This window comes from Callionymus lyra, chromosome 18, assembly GCF_982586985.1.
Source record: "Callionymus lyra chromosome 18, fCalLyr1.hap1.1, whole genome shotgun sequence".
NCBI classification, from domain to species: Eukaryota; Metazoa; Chordata; class Actinopteri; order Syngnathiformes; family Callionymidae; genus Callionymus; species Callionymus lyra.
This window is the reverse complement of record NC_141835.1, coordinates 10,682,086-10,694,160: the sequence shown is the minus strand read 5'-3', so window position 1 is coordinate 10,694,160 and position 12,075 is coordinate 10,682,086. Positions and strand designations below refer to the sequence as shown.

Sequence of the window (12,075 nt, the reverse complement as noted above, 5' to 3'; positions counted from 1 at the left end):
ATGGATAGATGGATGACTATATTTATGGATGGATGAATGAATGGGTGACTATATTTATGAATAGATGGGTGACTATATTTATGGATGGATGAATGAATGGGTGACTATATTTATGAATAGATGGGTGACTATATTTATGGATGGATGAATGAATGGGTGACTATATTTATGAATAGATGGGTGACTATATTTATGGATGGATGAATGAATGGGTAAGTATATATATGGATGTGTGAATAGATGGGTGACTATATTTATGGATAGATGGATGACTATATTTATGGATGGATGAATGAATGGGTGACTATATTTATGAATAGATGGGTGACTATATTTATGGATGGATGAATGAATGGGTGACTATATTTATGAATAGATGGGTGACTATATTTATGGATGGATGAATAGATGGGTGACTATATTTATGGGTGGATTAATAGATGGGTGACTATATTTATTAATAGATGGGTGACTATATTTATTAGTAGATGGGTGATTATATTTATGGATGGATGAATGAATGGGTGACTATATTTATGGATGGATTAATAGATGGGTGACTATATTTATGGATGGATTAATAGATGGGTGACTATATTTATTAATAGATGGGTGACTATATTTATTAGTAGATGGGTGACTATATTTATTAGTAGATGGGTGACTATATTTATTAATAGATGGGTGACTATATTTATTAGTAGATGGGTGACTATATTTATTAATAGATGGGTGACTATATTTATTAGTAGATGGGTGACTATATTTATTAATAGATGGGTGACTATATTTATTAGTAGATGGGTGACTATATTTATTAATAGATGGGTGACTATATTTATTAATAGATGGGTGACTATATTTATTAGTAGATGGGTGACTATATTTATTAATAGATGGGTGACTATATGTATTAATAGATGGGTGACTATATTTATTAATAGATGGGTGACTATATTTATTAGTAGATGGGTGACTATATTTATTAATAGATGGGTGACTATATTTATTAGTAGATGGGTGACTATATTTATTAATAGATGGGTGACTATATTTATGGATGGATGAATAGATGGGTGACTATATTTATTAATAAATGGGTGACTATATTTATGAATAGATGGGTGACTATATTTATTAGTAGATGGGTGACTATATTTATGGATGGATGAATAGATGGGTGACTATATTTATTAATAGATGGGTGACTATATTTATGGATAGATGGGTGACTATATTTATGGATGGATGAATAGATGGGTGACTATATTTATTAATAGATGGGTGACTATATTTATGAATAGATGGGTGACTATATTTATTAATAGATGGGTGACTATATTTATTAGTAGATGGGTGACTATATTTATTAATAGATGGGTGACTATATTTATTAGTAGATGGGTGACTATATTTATTAATAGATGGGTGACTATATTTATTAGTAGATGGGTGACTATATTTATTAATAGATGGGTGACTATATTTATGGATAGATGGGTGACTATATTTATGGATGGATGAATAGATGGGTGACTATATTTATGAATAGATGGGTGACTATATTTATTAATAGATGGGTGACTATATTTATTAGTAGATGGGTGACTATATTTATTAATAGATGGGTGACTATATTTATTAGTAGATGGGTGACTATATTTATTAATAGATGGGTGACTATATTTATGGATAGATGGGTGACTATATTTATGGATGGATGAATAGATGGGTGACTATATGTATTAATAGATGGGTGACTATATTTATGGATAGATGGGTGACTATATTTATGGATGGATGAATAGATGGGTGACTATATTTATGAATAGATGGGTGACTATATTTATGGATGGATGAATAGATGGGTAACTTTATTTATGGATGGATGAATAGATGGGTGACTATTTTTATGAATAGATGGGTGACCATATTTATTAATAAATGGGTGACTATATTTATGGATGGATGAATAGATGGGTGACTATATTTATGAATAGATGGGTGACTATATTTATGGATGGATGAATAGATGGGTGACTATTTATGGATGGATGAATAGATGGGTGACTATATTTATGAATAGATGGGTGACTATATTTATTAGTAGATGGGTGACTATATTTATTAATAGATGGGTGACTATATTTATTAGTAGATGGGTGACTATATTTATTAATAGATGGGTGACTATATTTATGGATGGATGAATAGATGGGTGACTATATTTATTAATAAATGGGTGACTATATTTATGAATAGATGGGTGACTATATTTATTAGTAGATGGGTGACTATATTTATGGATAGATGGGTGACTATATTTATGGATGGATGAATAGATGGGTGACTATATTTATTAATAGATGGGTGACTATATTTATGAATAGATGGGTGACTATATTTATTAATAGATGGGTGACTATATTTATTAGTAGATGGGTGACTATATTTATTAATAAATGGGTGACTATATTTATGAATAGATGGGTGACTATATTTATTAGTAGATGGGTGACTATATTTATGGATAGATGGGTGACTATATTTATGGATGGATGAATAGATGGGTGACTATATTTATTAATAGATGGGTGACTATATTTATGGATAGATGGGTGACTATATTTATGGATGGATGAATAGATGGGTGACTATATTTATTAATAGATGGGTGACTATATTTATGAATAGATGGGTGACTATATTTATTAATAGATGGGTGACTATATTTATTAGTAGATGGGTGACTATATTTATTAATAGATGGGTGACTATATTTATTAGTAGATGGGTGACTATATTTATTAATAGATGGGTGACTATATGTATTAATAGATGGGTGACTATATTTATTAATAGATGGGTGACTATATTTATTAGTAGATGGGTGACTATATTTATTAATAGATGGGTGACTATATTTATTAGTAGATGGGTGACTATATTTATTAATAGATGGGTGACTATATTTATTAGTAGATGGGTGACTATATTTATTAATAGATGGGTGACTATATGTATTAATAGATGGGTGACTATATTTATTAATAGATGGGTGACTATATTTATTAGTAGATGGGTGACTATATTTATTAATAGATGGGTGACTATATTTATTAGTAGATGGGTGACTATATTTATTAATAGATGGGTGACTATATTTATGGATAGATGGGTGACTATATTTATGGATGGATGAATAGATGGGTGACTATATTTATGAATAGATGGGTGACTATATTTATTAATAGATGGGTGACTATATTTATTAGTAGATGGGTGACTATATTTATTAATAGATGGGTGACTATATTTATTAGTAGATGGGTGACTATATTTATTAATAGATGGGTGACTATATTTATGGATAGATGGGTGACTATATTTATGGATGGATGAATAGATGGGTGACTATATGTATTAATAGATGGGTGACTATATTTATGGATAGATGGGTGACTATATTTATGGATGGATGAATAGATGGGTGACTATATTTATGAATAGATGGGTGACTATATTTATGGATGGATGAATAGATGGGTAACTTTATTTATGGATGGATGAATAGATGGGTGACTATTTTTATGAATAGATGGGTGACCATATTTATTAATAAATGGGTGACTATATTTATGGATGGATGAATAGATGGGTGACTATATTTATGAATAGATGGGTGACTATATTTATGGATGGATGAATAGATGGGTGACTATTTATGGATGGATGAATAGATGGGTGACTATATTTATGAATAGATGGGTGACTATATTTATGGATGGATGAATAGATGGGTGACTATTTATGGATGGATGAATAAATGGGTGACTATATTTATGAATATATGGGTGACTATGATTTATGGATGGATGAAGTACAAATGCGATAAACGAGGATCTGGTTTAAACTCAGTTATTGTACTTGATAATATTACACGGTGACATCACAGGATTGCACACGTATATATGGATGCGTTGTATAAATAGATGAGTGAAAGGTGTCATGGCAGCACCTGAAGAAGAGCCATTTGTGTCAAAGCTATTTTCACTCCATGATATTCCAGACACAATCACAGCTAATACGTGCAACACGAGCACAGGGATGCAGGAAAAAAAGCAACTTCTGAACTGAGAGACGCTGGTGCGTGAATCCAACAACAAAGGCTGGGGTGGAAACAAAAGGCCATACATAAACATCAGATGTGTTTGCATTATGCAGACACATGCACACGCTCAACCTCCAGCAGACGCACTGTTTACCTCGCGGAGGTGCGACGCCTTCCAACCCCGTCGCACACGCTCTCTTTCTCTTTAGTCCCAAAATCCGTGGCATATGACCTTCCGCGGGACAGATAAAGAATGTGCTTATCAGTCATGCAAATGAGGCTGAATTCATTTTCCACAACAGATGGCCCCATAGATAATGATGATGGAGGAGAGAAAATTAAATGTCTCTCGCTCTGTGGCCATGGCAACCGCGCCTCTGCGGTGTAATATCAATAATAAGTGTGGCACATAATAAGGTTGTCAGTCCTGCGGATCAGAACCACCGGTGACGGGATGAGGCGACCGCGGAGGAAACTTCCGTGGGAGGTCGGAGGAGAACGACTTCTTGTTTTAGGACTCAAAGGAAATTTTTTTTTTTTTTTTTTTTTTGGTCATTTACTGGTGGCTGGAGTTTTTCCCAGCAGCCTAGGGACACCCCCCACAAAAAAGACTACTTACTAATACAGTACTCAATTTCCCTTTTTTTGGGACCGTGGGAGGAAACTGGAGTGTCTAGAGTAAACCCACACAAGCATTGGGAGAACATACAAAATATATGCCTCTATGAGTGAATCGTTAAAAAAGACTATAAAAAAAAGAATCTGTCCAGTTTCTTTCACCAAATCCCTAATGGGATCCCAGCTAGTAGGGGCGAGAGTCGGGGGACACCCTGAACAGATCGCTAGCTAATTAAAAGGCATTGATGAAACACACTTAAGGCAACTTAGATCAATCGACCTGAATATGTTTTTTGGAAACAAACATTTTGAATCCATTATTAAAAATTCTCTCATAATTCCTTTAAAATTGTCTTTTTGTTTGTTTAGTTCCTGTTCTTTTCCTTGGGTGTGTCCCAAATCACGCACTTGCAGCACTTACACTTAATATTTTTGAGTGCACAAGTGCGTCCCGAAGAGAAGTGTTAAAAAAATGTAGTGCACAATGAGCAATAAATTGGCACAATGGCCAGAAAATTGGTTGTGGATCGATGGACACTTTCCACCCTTAATGGCCGCCATCTTAGTGAAGTAGATGGCGCTAAACGGAAGTTACATCACTGACAACACGTCTTCGGAATAGATACCGGCGTAAATGTCTCCAGAAAACACTGATTTTACCACAAAACAACACAACAACAACAACACAATGAAACACAACTTTATAAATTGTTTTGATTGGCGAAAATTGCTGTCAAGTGTCGGCAATAGTGTTTTAATGACTAGTCGCAATCTGCATTAAAAAGTAGCAGAAGAAGAAGATGTCGAGTCTTTTCCGAAGTGTGTAGCAGCAGAGTTTTTATTTGAAACAGTACTACCCTGTCAAAATGTGAGCACTGCGCAAGTAAGTGCACTCTCAGTTTTTTTTTCTGATTTCTGTTTTTTTGCCATTGTTGTTGAAAGTTCTGGATTTACCGTTTTTGGAATTTATTATATAAAAGAGCGAGTCTTTTTTAAATTTACTCTTGACTTCTATTTAGAATGCTGTAAAAGATTCTTGCAAAGAAAACTCTTTTCTTTTTGGTGACAATCAAGAACATTTGATCAATAACAGGACATTTTTAAGTAAAATAAAGAAGCTGTCGAGTCGCTTCCAGACCCACATTTAGACACAATTCTTTTATTGTCTTGGATAGTTCAAGATTTTACACGTCAAGCAAATGTTTTAAATGTCTAAGCTGTTATCAAAATATGGAGCAGAGTGGGATATCTTGAGAGGATTAACTAGAAGACGAGGAACAGTGAAAATGATTGCCAGTTAATGATTCGCAGTAAGCCGATTGGTTCCTGCTCTATGAGGTGACCTTGGGGAGTCTTAGAAGCGTCATATCGAATCCTTTCCGTATTGACCAGTTTGTCAATCACTAATGATTTAATGGTGCAAAAACACCAGCTCGTATTGAAAAACCGGAAACATTTTTTCCTCCAACAAAGGAAGAGTCACAGGTTGTGTCCCAAATCACGCACTTCTGCACTTATTATTTTCAGTACACAAGTGCGTTCACACTGAGCAGTTTTCAAAAGGGTAGTGCACTCAACTGGCGCACTCAAACGGTCAGAAAACTGAGTGTGGATCAATTATTTTTATTGTCACTGTTCTGTTTTGTCAGTTTCTATATTTTGACACCTGACTGGACCCAATCAACAATCCATGCTAGCTCCAACTGCCTGAGCTCCCTGGTTCCAGTCCGTGGTGTCAAATTGCTTTTGCAGTTACCGTTATTACCTTCCACCCTCGACGGCCGCCATCTTAGTGATGTAGATAAAGCTACTGCTGTGTCCCAAATTGCGCATTCCTGCACTTACACTTAATATTTTGAGTGCACAAGTGCGTCCCAATGAGCAGTGTCCGAAAAATGTAGTTCACAATGAGCACTCAAATGGCGCACTTGTCAGGGAATGGTGTTCCGGTGAACACCGACCCCTCCCCGGTCTCGTACGTGGTGGTGGACAAGAAAGACACAGACACAGTATTGAGTTTAAGAGAAATAATGCTCGTTTAGTGAATTATGCAAAAGTCAGAGATAAGAACTTACGTGATCACGGGCGCTAGCAAGCAGAGAGATCTATCGCAGACGTCTTCGAATGCCAGAACGCAACGATCAGACAAAATGGTGGATCTTTATAGTAGAATATTCAGGTTAACACCTCTAGTCAAATGTGAATGTAGGATTGGTCAGTAACTGTAAACACTTGATTCTAAAATGGCCGGTCGCACGTGATCGTAGTGGAAATTTACCAAAGTTGTTTTCTTCTCGAATCTGTTCCCAGCGACTTGTGTCCTTCAGAGTGAATTCTCAGACAGGTGTCCAGACTTCCTGGAATCTGGGATTGTTTAATCTTTCTGTGTGTGTGAGGGTTTGTGACCTCGGCCTTTGAGTTGTGAACCTGAGTTTGGTTTAAGTGAATGCACTGCAAGACAATGATGATTTAATATGAATTAAATATGAAAGATCATCAGTTAATCAAGTGACTATTTGAAATGTGTGTTAAATCTAGATGATTGATTACAGTAAAGTTGTCATTTCCTTACATTCCCCCTGATTGCATCATGAACTAATGATGCAATAAAACAAAGACAAGTCTGATGTCAAAATAATCGCGAATCTGATTATAAACTAAACATGCTAAACTATCATCCGTATAGTGCCACACAAAGATTACATATGGTGAGAAAGCAACAGAGTAAACACATATTCATTTAATGAATGCAGTTATACATTAGATATATATTTTGAGCATTTCTCTTAAATCCAAAATCCAAAAAAAAATTATTCCAAATTATGCATTAAAACTAGATTAATTGAATGCTGAGTAATCAAAAACAAACATTTTCACTAGCTAACTAAAATCTAATAAGCCTATATTGAAGTAAAGATTTTGTTAGAATATATATTGTTATAGAGCCAGTATCCACTGCTTTGAAAAACCTCTTTAGCGAGGTAAAAAGGAAGCAGCAGCCCCGTTTTCGGCGACCATGGATGTCGGCTCGTCTGGTGAGGCGTTGTTGACGAACTCTCCCGTCAACAGTGCATCATTGAGCTCGTCCTGCAACATAGGAAAGAGATGAACAGCATCGCGTTCTCTGGACAAAGCAGAAACAATACATTTCTCAATCATTTTCCTCAGTAATGGAATGACACAGCAGCTACCTAGTGCTAGGACTCCAAAAACAGTCAGTAGGGTAGTACCTACAGACATAATTACCCCCTTCCATTTACCAAGTAGATCAGACAGATAGTCAGACACAGGATTGCTTGTACCTGATTCACGAGCTGTTTTCTCCGCCAATAATCTTAACCCATTCAACGCAATCTGGACAGAGCCCCCTTCAGCAGTGTTGTTCGGTAGAACCGTGCAACAAGAATCACCAAACATGTAACACACATGCAAGCAGTCAATGACACACTTGTTTCAGATAAGCAGTATTAGTTAGACAAAACAACAAAAGTGACATGCAATGTGACCAATTGTGAGTTGATCAATTTACGATGTGAAATAGGAGGAGAGGCTGGTTAAGATAATGGGGTCAAAAGGTCATTAATACATGCAGAAACAAAGGATGTCAACAATCAATGTTAATTGTGTTATTGTTATTGAACACTGCAGAAGAAGGAGAAAATTGAAATGTGAGTTGTTGTTTTTTCTTCTTTAACCAATTATAACAATAATTAACTGTATAATTAACTGTATATATTCATATATATCTTAATTAAGAAACAGGAATAATTGTAAAATAACTATTTTCAACTAAGAATGTTGCTTAATGAAGAGAGAAGATAGTTATACTAAACCCACCCAAAATACTTAAGAGATAAACAAAGAAGAAAGGAAAGAAAATAAAGAAAAATTGATAACAATAATACTGATAACAAGAAATATTTGAAATCAATAAAAAATAAAAAAAATAGAAATGACAACAATTGGTAAAGGTAAGAGAAAATGTAAGAAGTAGAAAATTGAAGGGAGGAGAAAAAATTAAATTCAGAACACCAAAATAGCAACCTGAACAATCACTTTACACATTCACTTCAATTAAAATTCCTTTCTTTCATAACAAACAGTCTAGAGAATAGAATTCAAGATGAAGAAAGAATTTGTGTGCGAAGATGAACCAGCAGGGGGGGTCAGTGAGGAAAAGAGGGAGGTCTCAGAAGTCCAACCTCTAAGTGAAACTCCCACCAAAAAGGAAACTTTCTTTCGGAGCTCAGTTGCCTTGCAGCAGCTGACCAGACAACGTCTGCCAAGCAGCAGTTCTTATCAGCAAGAGATAGTGTCCAAAGACACACACACACAGACTCTCAGCTGAGTCACACAAAGTCGGAGATCTCACACAAATGAATGCTAATTTTTTTTTTTTTTTTACAAGTACCGCAGCGAGAAAAAAGTTATTCAAAAGATAAAAATATACAGAGACAGACAATTTTAACAGAACAATATGTCATGACAATACGACGACAACAGTATTTTACCAAAACAGGCCAGAGAGACAAACTATGCTACGTGGAACGAGACTCTTGACCAGCCTGTCGTGTCTAAAGTGTCGAAATCAGATTGGAGAGCCTCTCGATCCGTAATCAGTTTCAAAACACCCTGGATAGGAGACCGCTCAACTCATCCATTCTATTTCAACCCCCGTCGAACTAACTCTAAACTAATCATCAATGAGACTTTATCCATCACCGTGATTGTTCGGAAAAATTAACTAGCCCTAACTATACTGCCAAATACCTGTGGAGCCCCTCGACACAGAAACACAATGAGATCTAACTGGCCTACACACCGGCTGGCAGAGTCTTCAGACCAGGATATTGGGAGAGACCCGCTCAAATCCCACACATCCCCAAATTAATGATAGCTACTTGGCTTACTGAAAAAGTACGTCTACTATAATCACCCATTGGCCAAGCATCCTAACTAGTTTAGGAATCTGGAAAAACGTCAGATGCCCCGTAGAGGGAACCGGTTATATTCCACCCCTACTCAGAATTCCCAAGGGTTACCAGGTCGTGTAACCGTCTCCTCTGCCTATCAATTCAACTTAAATTCTAATCAACGTTTTTTTCCTTTTTTCAACGATGCTTCTTCTTCCCGGGACACGATAATGTCGTCTACACTTAAAACAACAACAAACAGCAACAGACAATGCAATACCTCAAAAACGAGCCTCAGCTTAAGAAAGCACTATTAAAAAATATAATCTAAATTTGTGACAGAACCAGAGACTTACGTTTATTCGTCCAGGCAACCAAAACTAAAAAATATCTAAGCTTTCCTAACTTACAATAATCTTCAAATAATTACAAAATATAAGCTAACAAAAATCTATGTAAAAAATAAGAAAAAATCTTTCTCACCTGATTCTTGAAGTAAGGTATAATGGCGCCTCTGGTTGCCTGGAGAACAATCAGCTCAGAGTTCGTCTCGGAATCAAAAAGGCTTTCTGACCACCAGTCCACGCCAAGGGTCACGTGCACCAAGTTGTCAGGGAATGGTGTTCCGGTGAACACCGACCCCTCCCCGGTCTCGTACGTGGTGGTGGACAAGAAAGACACAGACACAGTATTGAGTTTAAGAGAAATAATGCTCGTTTAGTGAATTATGCAAAAGTCAGAGATAAGAACTTACGTGATCACGGGCGCTAGCAAGCAGAGAGATCTATCGCAGACGTCTTCGAATGCCAGAACGCAACGATCAGACAAAATGGTGGATCTTTATAGTAGAATATTCAGGTTAACACCTCTAGTCAAATGTGAATGTAGGATTGGTCAGTAACTGTAAACACTTGATTCTAAAATGGCCGGTCGCACGTGATCGTAGTGGAAATTTACCAAAGTTGTTTTCTTCTCGAATCTGTTCCCAGCGACTTGTGTCCTTCAGAGTGAATTCTCAGACAGGTGTCCAGACTTCCTGGAATCTGGGATTGTTTAATCTTTCTGTGTGTGTGAGGGTTTGTGACCTCGGCCTTTGAGTTGTGAACCTGAGTTTGGTTTAAGTGAATGCACTGCAAGACAATGATGATTTAATATGAATTAAATATGAAAGATCATCAGTTAATCAAGTGACTATTTGAAATGTGTGTTAAATCTAGATGATTGATTACAGTAAAGTTGTCATTTCCTTACACACTCAAATGGCCAAGAAAATTGAGTGTGGATCGATGGACACTTTCCACCCTTAAAGGCCGCCGTCTTGGTGACATAGATGGCGCTAAACGAAAGCTACGTCACTGACGACGTGTACTTGAAGCAGATAAAGGCGTAAATGTCTCAATAAAACAAAATAAATAAATAAAATAAACAAATATTAACACATTGAAATAAGCAAAAAGCGCTGTCAAGGGTCCACGATAGGCTTCCAACGGCTGCTTGCAATCAGCGTTAAGAAGTAAGGTAAGGTAAGGTAAGGTAAAACTTTATTGATCCCTCAGGAGGTTAAGAAGTAGTAGAAGAAGAAGCTGTCGATGATTTACTGTAAGTGTGTAGCAGCAGTGTTTGATTTGAGACAGTACTACTATGTCGAAAATGTGTGCACTGAGCAAGTACGTGCGCTGTCTTAAAGTGTACTGTAAAACAGTGTACTTGGAGATATGCGCTATTTGGGACAAAGCCAAAGTCTAAAGCTACGTCGCTAAACGGAAGATATGCCACTACTTTTCAAATGGCGACGGCGGCGAATGACGACGATTGGCGAAAAGCGCTGTTGAGTGTCATCGATAGTGTTCCAACAGCTGGTTGCGTTAAAAAGTAGTAGAAGAAGAAGATGTCAAGTCATTTCCAGGAAGTGTGTAGTCAAAGAGTTTGATTTGAGACAGTACTACCCTGTCAAAATGTGCGCACTGCGCAAGTAAGTGTATCGTAAAACAGTACACTTGGAGAGGTTTTTTATGTTCGTATGTGATGATAAAAGTTTTTTTTATGATTGTGTAAATGTTCTTTTTTTAGCATTTCCAATGCTAACGTGAAGCTAATTAATTTTTATTTTTTTTTTAGTTTAAAACTCTTCACTGGCTTCCGGTTTCTTTCAGGATCAACTTTAAAATTCTGGTTCTTACTTTCAGATCTATTCATGGTCAGGCTCCTCCTTACATCCCTGATCTGATCCAGCCTTACACCCCAGCTCGGGCTCTGAGGTCTGTGGATCAGAATCTACTGATGGTTCAGGACCAGACGAGAGAAATCCTTCCAGACTGTTGCTCCTATACTTTGGAACAATCTTCCTCTCTCTTTGCGCTTGATGGAGTCTACTGACTCCTTTAAGAAACATCTTAAGACGTTTTTATTTGTTCAGGCTTTTCCTTGATTTTA

The 12,075-nt window shown here is 36.4% G+C and overlaps 1 long non-coding RNA gene across 1 annotated transcript; it reads right to left on the bottom strand.

Annotated features, from left to right (window-relative positions):
• Window positions 1-6,741: 6,741 nt before the first annotated feature.
• On the bottom strand, window positions 6,742-8,127 carry LOC148060436 (uncharacterized). The gene is made up of 2 exons (XR_015709287.1): window positions 8,032-8,127; window positions 6,742-7,816 (listed from the first exon to the last, which is right to left on the bottom strand). It is a non-coding gene; the product is annotated as an uncharacterized LOC148060436 (long non-coding RNA).
• Between the last annotated feature and the right edge of the window lie 3,948 nt (window positions 8,128-12,075).